Here is a 19,578-nt window from a genome sequence, read left to right on the forward strand (position 1 = left end):
GAGCCCTATATTCACCCTTGAATTGTTTTTGGGGTGTAACACCAAACTTAGTTCCTCACACTATAGAGAATCCAACTTGAAATTTTTATTGAAAGACTTATGAAAAGAGAATTACCTCAGGTTGGGTTGCCTCCCAACAAAGCGTTTTTTTAGCGTGGCTAGCTCGACGATTCTTTCCTTAGTTGAGGTTGTACTTCTGTTTGGGGGTCTCCCCTATGCTGCCCAAGTAGTGTTTGAGTCTTTGTCCATTCACAGTGAATCTTCTCTTTGAGTCTTCTTCCATTATTTCTATGTGTCCATAAGGTGAGACTTTTGTGACTAGAAAGGGTCCCGACCATCTTGATTTGAGTTTTCCAGGGAAGAGTTTCAGTCTAGAGTTGTAGAGAAGCACATGTTGCCCTTCTTCGAAACTTCTGGGTACCAAATTGAGATCATGTCTTCTTTTTGCTTTTTCCTTATAGATCTTGGTATTTTCATAGGCTTGAGATCTAAATTCTTCCAATTCTTGAAGCTGCAGGACCTTTTTTCACCAGTAGCAGTGCTATCTAGGTTCGGTGTTTTAAGGGCCCAGGAGGCCTTGTGCTCCAGCTCTAATGGCAAGTGACAAGCCTTACCATACACCAGTTGATATGAGGACATTCCAATTGGTGTTTTGAAGGCTGTCCTGTATGCCCAAAGAGCATCATCTAGCTTCTTCGCCCAGTCCTTTCTTGATATCCCCATAGTCTTTTCCAAAATCCTTTTCAACTCTCGATTAGATATCTCTGTTTGCCCACTTGTTTGGGGATGATACGATGTGGCAACCTTATGCTTCACCCCATATTACAGGAGTAGGGTTTCCAATGGTCTATTACAGAAATGGCTCCCTCCGTTACTGATGAGGGCTCGTGGGACTCCAAACATGGTGAAGATATTCTTTCGAAGAAAGTTTATGACTACCTTGTTGTCATTAGTTGGGGTCGCCACTGCCTCCACCCGCTTAGATACATAGTCTACTGCCACCAAGATAAACTTGTTTGAATATGAGGGTGGGAATGGTCCCATGAAATTGATTCCCCATACATCAAACAGTTCAAGCTCTAGAATGTATTGCTGTGGCATCTTATTTCTCTTAGGCAGGTTACCAGCCCTTTGGCATTTGTTGCAGCTTCTCACTAATTCCTTAGCATCTTTGAAGATAGTGGGCCAGAAGAACCCACATTGCAGCACCTTTGCAGCAGTTCTTTCTCCTCCAAAGTGACCTCCATAACTAGAACTATGGCAACTCCACAGGACCCTTCGTCCTTCTTCTTCTGAGATGCACCTCCTAAGGATTCCATCTGAGCATTTCTTAAAGAGATAGGGTTCATCCCAAATGAAATACTTGGCATCATTGATGAGTTTCCTTCTTTGATATTTGTTGATTCCAGGGGGTAAGTCACCGACTGCTTTAAAATTGGCAATATCCGCAAACCATGGTGCTTTATAAATCATCATTAGCTGCTCATCTGGGAAGAATTCATTTACACTTGTATCATGGGCATCATCCTTCTCACTAGGGATTCTGGATACATGGTCTACCTCTTTGTTCTCTGATGAGCGGATAATTTATACGCTTTTTGGCATAGTTTTTACATAGTTTTTAGTAAGTTTAAGCTACTTTTAGGGATGTTTTCATTAGTTTTTATGTTAAATTCACATTTCTGGACTTTACTATGAGTTTGTGTGTTTTTCTGTGATTTCAGGTAAATTCTGACTGAAATTGAGGGATTTGAGCAAAACTCTGAAAAAGGCTGACAAAAGGACTGCTGATGCTGTTGGATTCTGACCTCTCTGCACTCGAAATGGATTTTCTGGAGCTACAGAACTCCAAATGGCGCGCTCTCAACGGCGTTGGAAAGTAGACATCCAGGGCTTTCCAGAAATATATAATAGTCCATACTTTATTCGAAGATTGACGACGTAACTTGGCGTTAAACGCCAAGTTCAAGCTGCTGTTTGGAGTTAAACGCCAGAAAAACGTCATGATCCGGAGTTGAACGCCCAAAACACGTCATAACTCAAAGTTCAACGCCAAGAAATGCCTTAGCTCGTGGATTGATCAAGCTCAGCCCAAGCACACACCAAGTGGGCCCCGGAAGTGAATTTATGCATCAATTACTTACTCATGTAAACCCTAGGAGCTAGTCTAGTATATATAGGACATTTATCTATTATATTAGACATCTTTGGTCTCAGTTTTGTTTTATTCTTCATCTTAGGAGATCATTGATCACATTTTAGGGGGCTGGCCATTCGGCCATGCCTGAACCTCTTTTACTTATGTATTTTCAACGGTGGAGTTTCTGCACACCATAGATTAAGGGTGTGGAGCTCTGCTGTACCTCAAGTATCAATGAAATTCTATCTTCTTTTATTCGGTCTCTATCTTATTCTTATTCCAAGATATTCATTCGTACCCAAGAACATGATGAATGTGATGAGTTAGATAACCCTCATTATTATTCTCACTTATGAACGCGCGTGATTGACAACCACTTCCGTTCTACATGCAACCGAGCTTGAATGTGTATCTCTTAGATTCCCCAACAGAATCTTTGTGGTATAAGCTAGATAGATGGCGGCATTTATGAGGATCCGGAAAGTCTCACCTTGTCTGTGGTATTCCGAGTAGGATCCGGGGAATCCGGAAAGTCTCACCTTGTCTGTGGTATTCCGAGTAGGATTCCGGTAATGAATGACTGTGACGTGCTTCAAACTTGCAACCTGCTGGGCGTTAGTGACAGACGCAAAAGAATCAAGGGATTCTATTCCAGTAGGAGCGGGAACCAACCAGTGATTGGCCGTACTGTGACAGAGTGCGTGAGCATTAGCTTTCACTGCGAGGATGGGATGTAGCCATCAACCATGGGTGATGCCTCCAGACGATTAGCCATGCGACTGACAACCGCAGAGGACCATTTTCCCGAGAGGATTGAAAGTAACCACCGCTGATGGTGAACCCCTATAGAACAGCTTGCCATGGAAAGGAGTAAGAAGGATTGAGTAGAAGCAGTGGGAAGGCAGGCGTCCTTGAGCCATACAGCATCTTCATATACTTAACTGAAATTCCTATGCACGAATCTACATAAGTATTTCTATCCCTTTTATTATTCCTTTTTATTTATTATTTATTCCAATAATCACAATTACCCTTTAATCTCCCTAACTGAGATTTACAAGGTGACCATAGCTTGCTTCATACCAACAATCTCTGTGGATTCGACCCTTACTCACGTAAGGTTTATTACTTGGACGACCCAGTACACTTGCTGGCTAGTTGAACGGAGTTGTGAAAATAAACAGTGCCCTAAGAGTAAACATCCTTAAAGTATAAAGAACAAGTGATCACAATTTCGTCCACCAAGTTTTTGGCGCCGTTGCCGGAGATTGTTTGAGTATGGACAACTGACGGTTCATCTTGTTGCTCAGATTAGGTAATTTTCTTTTCAAAAATATTTTTCAAAAATTTTTCTTTTTATTTTTCGTTTTTCCAAACTATATTTTCGAAAAAAAAAATTAATAAAAAAATACAAAAAAATTAGAAAATCATAAAAATCAAAAATATTTTGTGTTTCTTGTTTGAGTCTTGAGTCAATTTTTAAGTTTGGTGTCAATTGCATGCTTTTAAAAATTTTTCTTGTATTTTTCGAAAATTCCATGCATTCATAGTGTTCTTCATGATCTTCAAGTTGTTCTTGACAAGTCTTCTTGTTTGATCTTGATGATTTCTTGTTTTATGTTGTTTGTTATTTCTCATGTGCATTTTTGCATTCATATTTTCCATGCATTAAAGATTTCTAAGTTTGGTGTCTTGCATGTTTTCTTTGCATCAAAAATTTTTCAAAATTATGTTCTTGATGTTCATCATGATCTTCATAGTGTTCTTGGTGTTCATCTTGACATTCATAGCATTCTTGCATGCATCTTGTGTCTTGATCCAAAATTTTCATGTTTTGGGTCATTCTTGTGTTTTTCTTTAAAAATTTAAAAATCAAAAATATCTTTTCCTTATTTCCCTCCAAAATTTCGAAATTTTGGGTTGACTTGGTCAAAAATTTTTCAAAATTAGTTGTTTCTTACAAGTCAAGTCAAAATTTCAATTTTAAAAATCTTATCTTTTTAAAATCTTTTTCAAAAATTATATCTTTTTCATTTTTTTTATGAATTTCGAAAATCTCAAAAATCTTTTTCAAAATATTTTTCAAAATATTTTTCTTATCTTTATATCAAATTTTCGAAAATTAGCTAACAATTAATGTGATTGGTTCAAAAATTTGAAGTTTGTTACTTTCTTGTTAAGAAAGGTTCAATCTTTAAAGTTCTAGAATCTTATCTTGTAGTTTCTTGTTAGTTAAGTCTTTTTAAAAATTAAATCTTTTTCAAAATATCTTTTTCTTAAAACTTTTATTTTATCTTTATCTTATCTTTTTCAAAAATTTTATCTTTTTCAAAAGTTGATTTCAAAATATCTTATCTAACTTCCTATCTTCTTATCTTTTTCAAAATTTGATTTCAAATCTTTTTCAATCAACTAACTAATTTGTTGTTTGTTTCTTATCTTTTTCAAAACCACCTAACCACTTTTTCCTCTTCTATTTTCGAAAATTCTCCTTCTCTTTTTCAAAAATTCTTTTTGTTTTAAATTTTAATTTTAATTATATTTTTTTCTTTGATTTTCGAAAATTACTAACCTCTTTTTCAAAAATCATTTTCGAATTTTCTCCCTCTCTTCTCTTCTTCTATTTAATTATTTAATTACTAACACTTCTCTCCACCCCTCTTCATCTAAAATCCGAACCCTCTTCTTCATTCTTCTACCCCCCTTCTTTTTCTACTAACATAAAGGAATCTCTATACTGTGACATAGAGGATTCCTCTTCCTTTTCTTGTTTCTTCTCTTTCATATGAGCAGGAACAGGGATAAAGGCACTCTTGTTGAAATTGATCCAGAACCTGAAAGGACTCTGAAGAGAAAATTAAAAGAAGCTAAATTACAACAATCCAGAAGAGACCTTCTAGAAATTTTCGAACAAGAGAAAGAGATGGCAGAAGAAAATAATAATAATAATGCAAGGAGAATGCTTGGAGACTTCACAAAGCCAACGTCCAAGTTTGATGGAAGAAGCATCTCCATTCCTGCCATTGGAGCCAATAACTTTGAGCTTAAGCCTCAACTAGTTGCTTTAATGCAACAAAACTGCAAGTTTTATGGACTTCCATCTGAAGATCCTTACCAGTTTTTAACTGAGTTCTTGCAGATCTGTGACACTGTAAAGACAAATGGAGTTAATCCTGAAGTCTACAGACTCTTGCTTTTCCTTTTTGCTGTAAGAGACAGAGCTAGAGTATGGTTGGATTCACAACCCAAGGATAGCCTGGACTCATGGGATAAGCTTGTCACTGCATTCTTAGATAAGTTCTTTCCTCCTTAAAAGCTGAGCAAGCTGAGAGTGGATGTTCAAACCTTCAAGCAAAAAGATGGTGAATCCCTCTATGAAGCCTGGGAAAGATACAAGCAGCTGACCAAGAGATGTCCATCTGACATGTTTTCAGAATGGACCATATTAGATATATTTTATTATGGTCTCTCTGAATTTTCGAAAATGTCATTGGACCATTCAGCAGGTGGATCTATTCACCTGAAGAAAACGCCTGAAGAGGCTCAAGAACTCATTGACATGGTTGCAAACAACCAGTTCATGTACACTTCTGAGAGGAATTCGGTCAACAATGGCATACCTCAGAAGAAAGGAGTTCTTGAAATTGATGCTCTGAATGCCATATTGGCTCAGAACAAAGTGTTGACTCAACAGGTCAACATGATCTCTCAAAATCTGAATGGATTGCAACATGCATCCAACAGTACTAGAGAGGCAGCTTCTGAAGAAGCTTATGATCCTGAGAACCCTGCCATGGCAGAGGTTAATTACTTAGGTGAACCTTATGGAAACACCTATAACTCATCGTGGAGAAATCATCCAAATTTCTCCTGGAAGGATCAACAAAAACCTCAACAAGGTTTTAACAATGGTGGACGTGATAGGCTAGGCAATAGCAAGCCATATCCATCATCTTCTCAGCAACAGACAGAGAATTCTGAACAAAACAATTCTAATTTAGCAAATATAGTCTCTGATCTGTCAAAGGCCACTTTTAGTTTCATGAATGAAACAAGATCCTCTATTAGAAATCTGGAGGCACAAGTGGGCCAGCTGAGTAAGAAAGTTATTGAAACTCCTCCCAGTGTTCTCCCAAGCAATACAGAAGAGAATCCAAAAGGAGAGTGCAAGGCCATTGACATAGTCAAAGTGGCCGAATGCACAAGGGAGGAGGAGGACGAAAATCCCAGTGAGGAAGACCTCCTGGGACGTTCCTCAAACAAGAAGGAGTTTCCTATTAAGGATCCAAAGGAATCTGAGGCTCACCTAGAGACCATAGACATTCCTTTAAATCTCCTTCTGCCATTCATGAGCTCTGAAGAATATTCATCCTCTGAAGAGAATGAAGATGTGACTGGAGAGCAAGTTGCTCAATACTTAGGAGCTATCATGAAGCTGAATGCCAAGCTGTTTAGTAATGAGACTTGGAAAAATGAATCTCCCTTGCTCATTAGTGAACTAGATACTTGGATTCAGAGAACTCTACCTCAAAAGAAACAAGATCCTGGCAAGTTCTTAATACCTTGCACCATTGGCACCATGAGCTTTGAAAAAGCTCTATGTGATCTTGGGTCAGGAATAAATCTTATGCCACTCTCTGTAATGGAGAAACTGGGGATCATTGAGGTACAACCTGCCTTGTTCTCATTACAATTGGCAGATAAGTCCATAAGACAAGCTTATGGAATAGTAGAGGACGTGCTAGTAAAGGTAGAAGGCCTTTACATCCCTACTGATTTCATAATCCTAGACACTAGGAAGGAAGATGATGAATGCATCATCCTAGGAAGACCTTTCCTAGCCACAGCAGGAGCTGTGATAGATGTCAACAGAGGTGAGTTAGTCCTTCAATTAAATGGGGACTACCTTGTGTTTCAGGCACATGGCCATCCCTCTGTGACAAAAGAGAGTAAGCATAAAGAGCTTCTCTCAGTTCAGAGTCAAGAAGAGCCCACACAGTCAAACTCTAAGTTTGGTGTTGTGAGGCCACAACCAAACTATAAGTTTGGTGTTCAAACCCCATATCCAAACTCTAAGTTTGGTGTTGGGAATACCACACACTAAATTGACCTGATCACCATGTGGCTCCATGAGAGCCACTGTCAAGCTATTGACATTAAAGAAGCGCTTGTTGGGAGGCAACCCAATTTTATTTATCTAATTTTATTTTATTTTGTTTCTTTGTTATTTTTGTGTCTTATTAGGTACATGATCATGAGGAGTCACGAAAAAAATAAAAAAAATTAAAAACAGAGTCAAAAACAGAAGAAAAAAATTTTTCACCCTGGAGGCAGCGCAGACTGGCGTTCAACGCCAGTAAGGTGCATCTGGCCAGCGTTCAACGCCAGAACAGAGCACCATTCTGGCGCTGAACGCCCAATACAAGCAACAACCTCGCGTTAAACGCCAGGATGCGCACACAGAGGACAAACTGGCGCTGAACGCCAGAAACAAGCATGAAACTGGCGTTCAACGCCAGAAACATGCATTACATGGGCGTTTAACGCCCAGAACATGCACCAATGGGCGTTTAAACGCCAGAATGTTACATGAAGGCAATTTACACGCCTATATGGTGGAGGAATGGTATTTGTTTTCACCTCAGGATCTGTGGACCCCACAGGATCCCCACCTAACATATTCACACCTTACCTTCTAATCCTAGTTTTTGTGAATGTGATCACTCTTCCCCATGTCACACTTCCCAACATCTTCTTCATCAATCACCTCAATTCCTCTTCCCAATTACCCCATTCACCATTCACATCAACCCCCTCTTCCCCATAAACCCCACCTACCTCCATAAAATTCAAATTCACTTTCCCACCCATTCCCACCCAAATTGGCCGAACCTATACCCTCCCCTCTCCCTATAAATACCCTTCCATTCTTCATCATTTTCACACAACACAAATACCTTCTTCTCCCATATAGCCGAACCCACTCTTCTCCCTCTCTTCCAATATTCTTTCCTTCTTCTTCTACTCTTCTTCTCTTTCTTGCTCGAGGACGAGCAAATTTTATGTTTGGTGTGGTAAAAAAGCCTAAGCTTTTTATTTTTTCATTCACCATCAATGGCACCCAAGACCGGAGTTTCCTCAAGAAAAGGAAAAGGGAAGGCAAAAGCTTCCACATCCGAGTCATGGGAGAAGGAGAGATTTATCTCCAAAAGCCATCAAGACCACTTCTATGATGTTGTGGCAAAGAAGAAAGTGATCCCCGAGGTCCCTTTCAAACTCAAGAAAAATGAGTATCCGGAGATCCGACATGAAATTCAAAGAAGAGGTTGGGAAGTCTTAGCCAACCCCATGCAACAAGTCGGAATTCTAATGGTTCAAGAGTTCTATGCCAATGCATGGATCACTAGGAACCATGACCAAAGTATGAACCCAAGCCCCAAGAATTATCTCACAATGGTTAGGGGGAAATACTTGGATTTTAGTCCGGAAAATGTGAGGTTGGCGTTTCACTTACCCATGATGCAAGGTGATGAACGCCCCTACACAAGAAGGGTCAACTTTAACCAAAGGTTGGACCAAGTCCTTATGGACATATGTGTGGAAGGCGCCCAATGGAGAGTAGACTCCAAAGGCAAGCCAGACCAACTAAGAAGACTGGACCTCAAACCTGTGGCTAGAGGATGGTTGGAATTCATTCAAAGATCCATCATCCCTACAAGAAACCGATCTGAAGTTACTGTGGATCGGGCCATCATGGTTCATAGCATCATGATTGGAGAGGAGGTGGAAGTTCATAAAGTCATCTCCAATGAACTCTACAAAATAGCTGACAAGCCTTCACCAATGGCAAGGCTAGCCTTCCCCCACCTTATATGCCATCTATGTTACTCAGCTGGAGTTATCATAGAAGGAGATGTTTCCATTGAAGAAGACAAGCCCATCACCAAGAAAAGGATGGAGCAATCAAGAGAAGTTCCTCACGGCCATCAAGAAGAACATGAGGAAGTTCATCATCAACAAATGCCTCAAGGAATGCACTTTCCTCCCAACAACTATTGGGAGCAACTCAATAACTCTTTAGAAGATTTGAGCCATAATGTTGAACAATTAAGGGTGGAACATCATGAGCACTCCATCATTCTCCAAGAAATAAGAGAAGATCAAAGAGCAATGAGGGAGGAGCAACAAAGGCAAGGAAGGGACATAGAAGAGTTGAAGAACATCATTGGGCCTTCAAGAAGAAGACGCCACTAAAGGTGGATTCATTCCTTGATCTTTATTTCTTTCTGTTTTTCAGTTTTTTAAGTATTATGTTTATTTATGTTTTGTGTCTTTCTTTCATGATCATTAGTATGTAACCATGCCTTAAAGCTATGAAATAAAATCCATTAGTCCTTCACCTCTCTTAAAAGAAAAATGTTTTAATTCAAAAGAACAAGAAGTACATAATTTTCGAAATTATTATTGAATTTAGTTTAATCATATTGATGTGGTGACAATGCTTTTTGTTTTCTGAATGAATGAATGAACAGTGCATATGTCTTTTGATCTTGTTGTTTATGAGTGTTAAAATTGTTGGTTCTTAAAAGAATGAGGAACAAAGAGAAATGTTATTGATGATCTGAAAAACACCATGAAATTGATTCTTGAAGCAAGAAAAAGCAGTGAAAAAAAAATGGCGAAAATTTTAAAGCAAGGATCCAAGGCTTTGAGCATCAATGGATAGGAGGGCCCATGGAAATTAAATCCAGGCCTAAGCGGCTAAATCAAGCTGTCCCTAACCATGTGCTTGTGTCATGAAGGTCCAAGTGAAAAGCTTGAGACTAAATGGTTAAAGTCGTGATCTAAAGCTAAAGAGTGTGCTTAAGAGCTCTGGACACCACTAACTGGGGACTCTAGCAAAGCTAGGTCACAATCTGAAAAGGTTCACCCAGTTATGTGTCTGTGGCATTTATGTATCCGGTGGTAATACTGGAAAACAAAGTGCTTAGGGCCACAGCCAAGACTCAAAAGTAGCTGTGTTCAAGAATCAACATGCTTAACTAGGAAAGTCAATAACACTATCAAAAATTCTAAGTTCCTAGAGAAGCCAATCACTCTGAACTTCAAAGGAAAAAGTGAGATGCCAAAACTGTTCAGAAGCAAAAAGCTACAAGTCCCGCTCATGTAATTAAATTAATATTCATTGATATTTGGACTTTATAGTATATTCTCTTCTTTTATCCTATTTGATTTTCAGTTGCTTGGGGACAAGCAACAATTTAAGTTTGGTGTTGTGATGAGCGGATAATTTATACGCTTTTTGGCATAGTTTTTACATAGTTTTAGTAAGTTTAAGCTACTTTTAGGGATGTTTTCATTAGTTTTTATGTTAAATTCACATTTCTGGACTTTACTATGAGTTTGTGTGTTTTTCTGTGATTTCAGGTAAATTCTGACTGAAATTGAGGGATTTGAGCAAAACTCTGAAAAAGGCTGACAAAAGGACTGCTGATGCTGTTGGATTCTGACCTCCCTGCACTCGAAATGGATTTTCTGGAGCTACAGAACTCCAAATGGCGCGCTCTCAACGGCGTTGGAAAGTAGACATCCAGGGCTTTCCAGAAATATATAATAGTCCATACTTTATTCGAAGATTGACGACGTAACTTGGCGTTAAACGCCAAGTTCATGCTGCTGTCTGGAGTTAAACGCCAGAAAAACGTCATGATCCGGAGTTGAACGCCCAAAACACGTCATAACTCAAAGTTCAACGCCAAGAAATGCCTTAGCTCGTGGATTGATCAAGCTCAGCCCAAGCACACACCAAGTGGGCCCCGGAAGTGAATTTATGCATCAATTACTTACTCATGTAAACCCTAGGAGCTAGTCTAGTATATATAGGACATTTATCTATTATATTAGACATCTTTGGTCTCAGTTTTGTTTTATTATTCATCTTAGGAGATCATTGATCATTTTTTAGGGGGCTGGCCATTCGGCCATGCCTGAACCTCTTTTACTTATGTATTTTCAACGGTGGAGTTTCTGCACACCATAGATTAAGGGTGTGGAGCTCTGCTGTACCTCAAGTATCAATGAAATTCTATCTTCTTTTATTCGGTCTCTATCTTATTCTTATTCCAAGATATTCATTCGTACCCAAGAACATGATGAATGTGATGAGTTAGATAACCCTCATTATTATTCTCACTTATGAACGCGCGTGATTGACAACCACTTCCGTTCTACATGCAACCGAGCTTGAATGTGTATCTCTTAGATTCCCCAACAGAATCTTCGTGGTATAAGCTAGATAGATGGCGGCATTTATGAGGATCCGGAAAGTCTCACCTTGTCTGTGGTATTCCGAGTAGGATCCTGGGAATCCGGAAAGTCTCACCTTGTCTGTGGTATTCCGAGTAGGATTCCGGTAATGAATGACTGTGACGTGCTTCAAACTTGCAACCTGCTGGGCGTTAGTGACAGACGCAAAAGAATCAAGGGATTCTATTCCAGTAGGAGCGGGAACCAACCAGTGATTGGCCGTACTGTGACAGAGTGCGTGAGCATTAGCTTTCACTGCGAGGATGGGATGTAGCCATCAACCATGGGTGATGCCTCCAGACGATTAGCCATGCGACTGACAACCGCAGAGGACCATTTTCCCGAGAGGATTGAAAGTAGCCACCGCTGATGGTGAACCCCTATACATAGCTTGCCATGGAAAGGAGTAAGAAGGATTAAGTAGAAGCAGTGGGAAGGCAGGCGTCCTTGAGCCATACAGCATCTTCATATACTTAACTGAAATTCCTATGCACGAATCTACATAAGTATTTCTATCCCTTTTATTATTCCTTTTTATTTATTATTTATTCCAATAATCACAATTACCCTTTAATCTCCCTAACTGAGATTTACAAGGTGACCATAGCTTGCTTCATACCAACAATCTCTGTGGATTCGACCCTTACTCACGTAAGGTTTATTACTTGGACGACCCAGTACACTTGCTGGCTAGTTGAACGGAGTTGTGAAAATAAACAGTGCCCTAAGAGTAAACATCCTTAAAGTATAAAGAACAAGTGATCACAATTTCGTCCACCATTCTCCACGCCCTTTTTGTCTCTAATTTCAATGTTGAACTCCTGCAACAATAAGATCCATCTGATTAGTCTTGGTTTTGACTATTATTTGGCAAATAGATATTTGAGTGCTGTGTGATCAGTGAAAACAATAACTTTAGAGCCAATAAGATATAGTCTAAATTTGTCAAATGCAAAACTATTGCTAGCAACTCCTTTTCGGTAGTAGTATAATTCCTTTGAGTATCATTAAGGACCTTGCTGGCATAGTATATCACATGCACCAAATTTTCTTTTCTCTGCCCTAACACTGCCCTAACTGCGAAATCAGATGCATCACATATCAGTTCAAATGGTAAATTCCAATCAGGTGGGGTGATGATAGGAGCTGAAGATAGCCTCTTTTTCAAGTTTTCAAATGCTAGCATGCATTTCTCGTCAAAAATAAATGGTGTATCAGACATCAGGAGATTGCTTAAGGGCTTGGCTATCTTTGAAAAATCTTTAATAAACCTTCTGTAGAAGCCAGCATGTCCCAAAAAGCTCCTAATCGCCTTGACATCACTTGGTGGAGGTAACTTTTCAATTAGCTCCACCTTAGCTCTATCTACCTCAATGCCTTGATTAAAAACTTTATGGCCAAGAACTATTCCCTCTGTCACCATGAAATGACATTTTCCCCAGTTCAAGACTAAATTGGTTTCTTGACATCTTTTTAAAACCAAGGCAAGATGGTTTAGGTAATTAGGGAAGGAATCTCCAAATACTGAGAAGTCATCCATGAAAACTTCAATGAACTTCTCTATCATATCTGAAAAGATGGAGAGCATGCAGCGTTGAAAAGTTGCGAGTGCATTACATAGCCCAAATGGTATGCGTCTTTAGGCAAACACTCCATATGGGCAGGTGAATGATGTTTTCTCTTGGTCTCTTGGATCAACCACTATTTGGTTATATCCTGAATAACTGATGATGAGCGGATAATTTGTACGCTTTTTGGCATTGTTTTTAGTATGCTTTTAGTATGATCTAGTTAGTTTTTAGTATATTTTTATTAGTTTTTAGTTAAAATTCACTTTTCTTGACTTTACTATGAGTTTGTGTGTTTTTCTGTGATTTCAGGTATTTTTTGGCTGAAATTGAGGGACCTGAGCAAAAATCTGATTCAGAGACTGAAAAGGACTGCAGATGCTGTTGGATTCTGACCTCCCTGCACTCGAAGTGGATTTTCTGGAGCTACAGAAGCCCAATTGGCGCGCTCTCAACGGCATTGGAAAGTAGACATCCTGGGCTTTCCAGCAATATATGATAGTCCATACTTTGCCCAAGATTTGATGGCCCAAACCGGCGTTCAAAGTCACCTTCAGAATTCCCAGCGTTAAACGCCGGAACTGGCACCAAAATGGGAGTTAAACGCCCACACTGGCACAAAAGCTGGCGTTTAACTCCAAGAAGAGTCTCTACACGAAAATGCTTCATTGCTCAGCCCAAGCACACACCAAGTGGGCCCGGAAGTGGATTTTTATGTCATTTACTCATCTTTGTAATTCTTAAGCTACTAGTTCTCTATAAATAGGACCTTTTTTACTATTGTAGAGAGAATCTTTTGATCATGTTTTTATGATTGAACCCTCTTTGGGAGGCTGGCCATTCGGCCATGCCTAGACCTTGTTCTTATGTATTTTCAACGGTGGAGTTTCTACACACCATAGATTAAGGTGTGGAGCTCTGCTGTACCTCGAAGTATTAATGCAATTACTATTGTTCTTCTATTCAATTCCGCTTGTTCTTGTTCTAAGATATCACTTGTTCTTCAACTTGATGAATGTGATGATCAGTGACACTCATCATCATTCTCACCTATGAACGTGTGCCTGACAACCACCTCCGTTCTACCTTAGATTGGGTGAATATCTCTTGGATTCCTGATACACGATGCATGGTTGATCGCCTGACAACCGAGCCAGCCATTCCGTGAGATCAGAGTCTTCGTGGTATAGGCTAGAACTGATGGCGGCATTCAAGAGAATCCGGAAGGTCTAACCTTGTCTGTGGTATTCTGAGTAGGATTCAATGATTGAATGACTGTGACGTGCTTCAAACTCCTAAGGGCGGGGCGTTAGTGACAGACGCAAAAGAATCACTGGATTCTATTCCGGCCTGATCGAGAACCGACAGATGGATAGCCGTGCCGTGACAGGGTGCGTTGAACATTTCCACTGAGAGGATGGGAGGTAGCCACTGACAACGGTGAAACCCTTGCATAAGCTTGCCATGGAAAGGAGTAAGAAGGATTGGATGAAGACAGTAGGAAAGCAGAGAGACGGAAGGGAACAAGCATCTTCATTCGCTTATCTGAAGCTCTCACCAATGATATACATAAGTATCTCTATCTTTATCTTCATGTTTTATTCATATATCATTCATAACCATTTGAGTCTGCCTGACTAAGATTTACAAGGTGACCATAGCTTGCTTCATACCAACAATCTCCGTGGGATCGACCCTTACTCGTGTAAGGTTTATTACTTGGACGACCCAGTGCACTTGCTGGTTAGTTGTGCGAAGTTGTGTTTATGCCATGGTATTGAACACCAAGTTTTTGGGGTTCATTACCGGGGATTATGAGAGTTGTGAAAAGTACTGTTCACAATTTCGCGCACCAAGTTTTTGGCGCCGTTGCCGGGGATTGTTCGAGTATGGACAACTGACGGTTCATCTTGTTGCTTAGATTAGGTATTTTTCTTAAGAGTTCTTAAGAATGAATTCTAGTGTTTCAAGGTGATGTTCTTATCATCACCAAAGCTGATTGATCTTCATCAATTTAGCTCTTGAATGCAATGTTCTGCTGAAGCTTGGCTAGCCATGTCTAACTTCTTTAGACTGAAGCTTTAGACTAACACTGCATGATTCCTGGAATTCTCATTAAGAATTTTGATATCTTTATTTTCTGTTCCACTTAATTTTCGAAAAATCCAAAAAAAATTTCAAAATCATAAAAACCAAAAATATTTTATGTTTCTTGTTTGAGTCTAGTGTCTAATTTTAAGTTTGGTGTCTTGCATGCATTGTTTATTTGATCTTGGTTCTATTTTCAAGTCAATAGTGCAGGGAACTGAAGATTCAGAACATGCAGCAGAGGAATTACACAGAAAAAGCTGGGCATTCAAAACGCCCAGTGAAGAAGGATAGACTAGCGTTTAAACGCCAGCCAGGGTGCCTGGTTGGGCGTTTAACGCCCAAAAAGGTAGTGCATTGGGCGTTAAATGCCAGAATGTGCACCATTCTGGGCGTTTAACGCCAGGATGGCACAAGGGGGAGGATTTTGTTTTCAAATCAATTTTTTTTCAAGTTTTCAAAGTTTTTCAAAATCAAATCTTTTTCAAATCATATCTTTTCAATCAAATGTTTTCAAAATCAATTTCTTTCCTTTTTCAAAGATACTTGCTATCAATTAATGATTTGATTCAACATTTCAAGTATGTTGCCTTTTCTGTTGAGAAAGGTTTAATGTTTGAATCATATCTTTTCTTGTTAGCCAAGTCATTAATTTTTTTTAAATCAAATCTTTTTAAAATTGTTTTCAAATCATATCATTTCAATCATATCTTTTTAAAACCATAACTTTTCAATCATATCTTTTTAATCACATCTTTTTCAAAATAATCTTCAATCATATCTTTTTAAATTCTAATTTCAAAATCTTTTTCAAAAATTACTTGATTTCTTTCCCACTCTTGGTTTTCGAAAATCAATTAAAGTTTTTCAATATGTTTTTTAAAATCTTTTTAATTAATTTTCGAAAAAACCTCTTCCCCTCTTCTCACATCCTTCTATTTATGGAGTATCACTCCTCCTCAATGCACAATTCGAACTCTATCTCACTAAGTTCGAATTCTTCTACCTCTTTCTTCTATTTTTCTTTTCCTCTGACACCTCAAGGAATCTCTATACTGTGACATAGAGGATTCCATATTTTCTTGTTCTCTTCTCTTTCATATGAGCAGGAACAAAGACAAAGGCATTCTTATTGAAGCTGATCCTGAACCTGAAAGGACCTTGAAGCGAAAGCTAAGAGAAGCTAAGGCACAACTCTTTGCAGAGGACTTAACAGAAATCTTCAAAGAAGAAGAACACATGGCAGCCGAAAACAACAACAATGCCAACAATGCAAGGAAGGTGCTTGGTGACTTTACTGCACCTACTCCCGACTTCTATGGGAGAAGCATCTCTATCCCTGCCATTGGAGCAAACAACTTTGAGCTTAAGCCTCAATTAGTTTCTCTAATGCAACAGAATTGCAAGTTCCATGGACTTCCATTGGAAGATCCTCATCAGTTCTTAGCTAAATTCTTGCAAATCTGTGACACTGTCAGACTAATGGGGTTGACCCTGAGGTATACAGACTTATGCTATTCCCTTTTGCTGTAAGAGACAGAGCTAGGACATGGTTGGACTCACAACCTAAAGAAAGCCTGGACTCATGGGAAAAGCTAGTCAATGCCTTCTTGGCAAAGTTTTTTCCACCTCAAAAATTGAGTAAGCTTAGAGTGGAAGTCCAAACCTTCAGACAGAAGGATGGAGAATCCCTCTATGAAGCTTGGGAAAGATACAAACAGTTGATCAGAAAATGTCCTTCTGACATGCTTTCTGAATGGAGCATCATAGGTATTTTCTATGATGGTCTCTCTGAACTATCCAAGATGTCTTTGGATAGCTCTGCTGGAGGATCTCTTCATTTGAAGAAGACGCCTACAGAAGCTCAAGAACTAATTGAAATGGTTGCAAATAACCAATTCATGTACACTTCTGAAAGGAATCCTGTGAACAGTGGGACAAATCAGAAGAAAGGAGTTCTTGAGATTGATACTCTGAATGCCATATTGGCTCAGAACAAGATATTGACTCAACAAGTCAATTTGATCTCTCAAAGTCTGTCTGGAATGCAAAATGCACCAAGCAGTACTAAGGATGCTTCATCTGAAGAAGAAGCCTATGATCCTGAGAACCCTTCAATGGAAGAGGTGAATTACCTAGGAGAACCCTATGGAAACACCTATAATTCTTCATGGAGAAATCATCCAAATTTCTCATAGAAGGATCAATAGAGACCTCAACAAGGTTTCAACAACAATAATGGTAGAAGAAACAGGTTTAGCAATGGCAAGCCTTTTCCATCATCTTCTCAGCAACAGACAGAGAATTCTAAGCAGAACCACTCTGACTTAGCAACCATGGTCTCTGATCTAATCAAAACCACTCAAAGTTTCATGACTGAAACAAGGTCCTCCATTAGGAATTTGGAGGCACAAGTGGGACAGCTGAGCAAGAAAATTACTGAACTCCCTCCTAGTACTCTTCCAAGCAATACAGAAGAAAATCCAAAAGGAGAGTGCAAGGCCATCAACATGGCCGAATTTGGAGAGGAAGGAGAGGAAGTGAACGCCACTGAGGAAGATCTCAATGGGCGTGCACTGACCTCCAGTGAGTTCCCTAATGAGGAACCATGGGAATCTGAGGCTCAAAATGAGACCATAGAGATTCCATTGGACTTACTTCTGCCTTTCATGAGCTCTGATGAGTATTCCTCCTCTGAAGAGGATGAGTATGTCACTGAAGAGCAAGTTGCTAAATACCTTGGAGCAATCATGAAGCTAAATGACAAGTTATTTGGAAATGAGACTTGGGAGAACGAACCTCCTTTGCTCACCAAAGAACTGGATGGCTTGTCTAGGCAGAAATTACCTCAAAAGAGACAGGATCCAGGGAAGTTTTCAATACCTTGTACCATAGGCACCATGACCTTCAAGAAGGCTCTGTGTGACCTAGGGTCAAGTGTAAACCTCATGCCTCTCTCTGTAATGGAGAAGCTAGGGATCTTTGAGGTACAAGCTGCAAGAATCTCACTAGAGATGGCAGACAATTCAAGAAAACAAGCTTATGGACTTGTAGAGGATGTTTTGGTGAAGATTGAAGACCATTACATCCCTGCTGATTTCATAGTCCTAGAGACTGGAAAGTGTATGGATGAATCCATCATCCTTGGCAGACCCTTCCTTGCCACAGCAAAGGCTGTGATTGATGTTGATATAGGTGAACTGATCATTCAAGTGAATGAAGAATTCTGTGAGTTTAAGGCTCAAGGATATCCCTCTGTCACCATGGAGAGGAAGCATGAAGAGCTTCTCTCAAAGCAGAGTCAAACAGAGCCCCCACAGTCAAACTCTAAGTTTGGTGTTGGGAGGCCACAACCAAACTCTAAGTTTGGTGTTGAACCCCCACATTCAAACTCTAAGTTTGGTGTTGGGAGGTTCCAACATTGCTCTGAGTATCTGTGAGGCTCCATGAGAGCCCTCTGTCAAGCTACTGACATTAAAGAAGCGCTTGTTGGGAGGCAACCCAATGTTATATTTTATCTATTTTCCTTTGTTATTTTATGTTTTCTGTAGGTTGATGATCATGAGAAGTCACAAGATCAATTGAAAAAGCAAAAACAGAATAAAAAACAGGAAGAAAAACAGCACACCCTGGAGGAAGAACCTACTGGCGTTTAAACGCCAGTAAGGCTAGCAGGTGGGCGTTTAACGCCCAGTCTGGCACCATTTTGGGCGTTTAACGCCAGAAAGGGGCACCAGACTGGCGTTAAACGCCAGGAAAGGGCAAGAACCTGGCGTTAAACGCCAGAAATGGGCACCAGCCCGGCGTTTAACGCCAGAATTGGCTCAAAACGCATTTTTGCATGCCATTTGGTGCAGGGATGACTTTTCCTTGACACCTCAGGATCTGTGGACCCCGCAGGATCCCCACCAACCCCACCACCCTCTCTCTTCTTCACCCATTCACCTATCACCTCAATACCTCTTCCCCAAAAACCCTTCACCTATCAAATCTCATCCTTCTCTTCACCACTCACATCCATCCTTCATGAAACCCCACCTACCTCACCATTCAAATTCAAACCACTTTCCCTCCCAAACCCACCCATAATGGCCGAACCCTACCCCTCCCCTCACCCCTATATAAACCCTTCTTCACTCCTTCATTTTCACACACCCTAAACACTACTTCTTTCCCCTTTGGCCGAAACATAAGCCTCCTCCATCTCCTCCATTTTCTTCTTCTTCTACTCTCTTCTTTCTTTTTTTGCTCGAGGACGAGCAAACCTTTTAAGTTTGGTGTGGTAAAAGCATTGCTTTTTGTTTTTCCATAACCATTTATGGCATCCAAGGCCGGAGAAACCTCTAGAAAGAGGAAAGGGAAGGCAAAAGCTTCCACCTCCGAGTCATGGGAGATGGAGAGATTCATCTCAAGGGTGCATCAAGACCACTTCTATGAAGTTGTGGCCTTGAAGAAGGTGATCCCCGAGTTCCCTTT

At 39.9% G+C, this 19,578-nt stretch overlaps 1 non-coding gene across 1 annotated transcript; it reads right to left on the reverse strand.

Moving 5' to 3' along the window:
- Positions 1-16,745: 16,745 nt before the first annotated feature.
- LOC130964967 (small nucleolar RNA R71) lies at positions 16,746-16,853 on the reverse strand. The gene has a single exon (XR_009081029.1). It is a non-coding gene; the product is annotated as a small nucleolar RNA R71 (small nucleolar RNA).
- Between the last annotated feature and the right edge of the window lie 2,725 nt (positions 16,854-19,578).

The sequence above is a fragment of the Arachis stenosperma genome, chromosome 2 (assembly GCF_014773155.1).
Source record: "Arachis stenosperma cultivar V10309 chromosome 2, arast.V10309.gnm1.PFL2, whole genome shotgun sequence".
Lineage (NCBI taxonomy): Eukaryota > Viridiplantae > Streptophyta > Magnoliopsida > Fabales > Fabaceae > Arachis > Arachis stenosperma.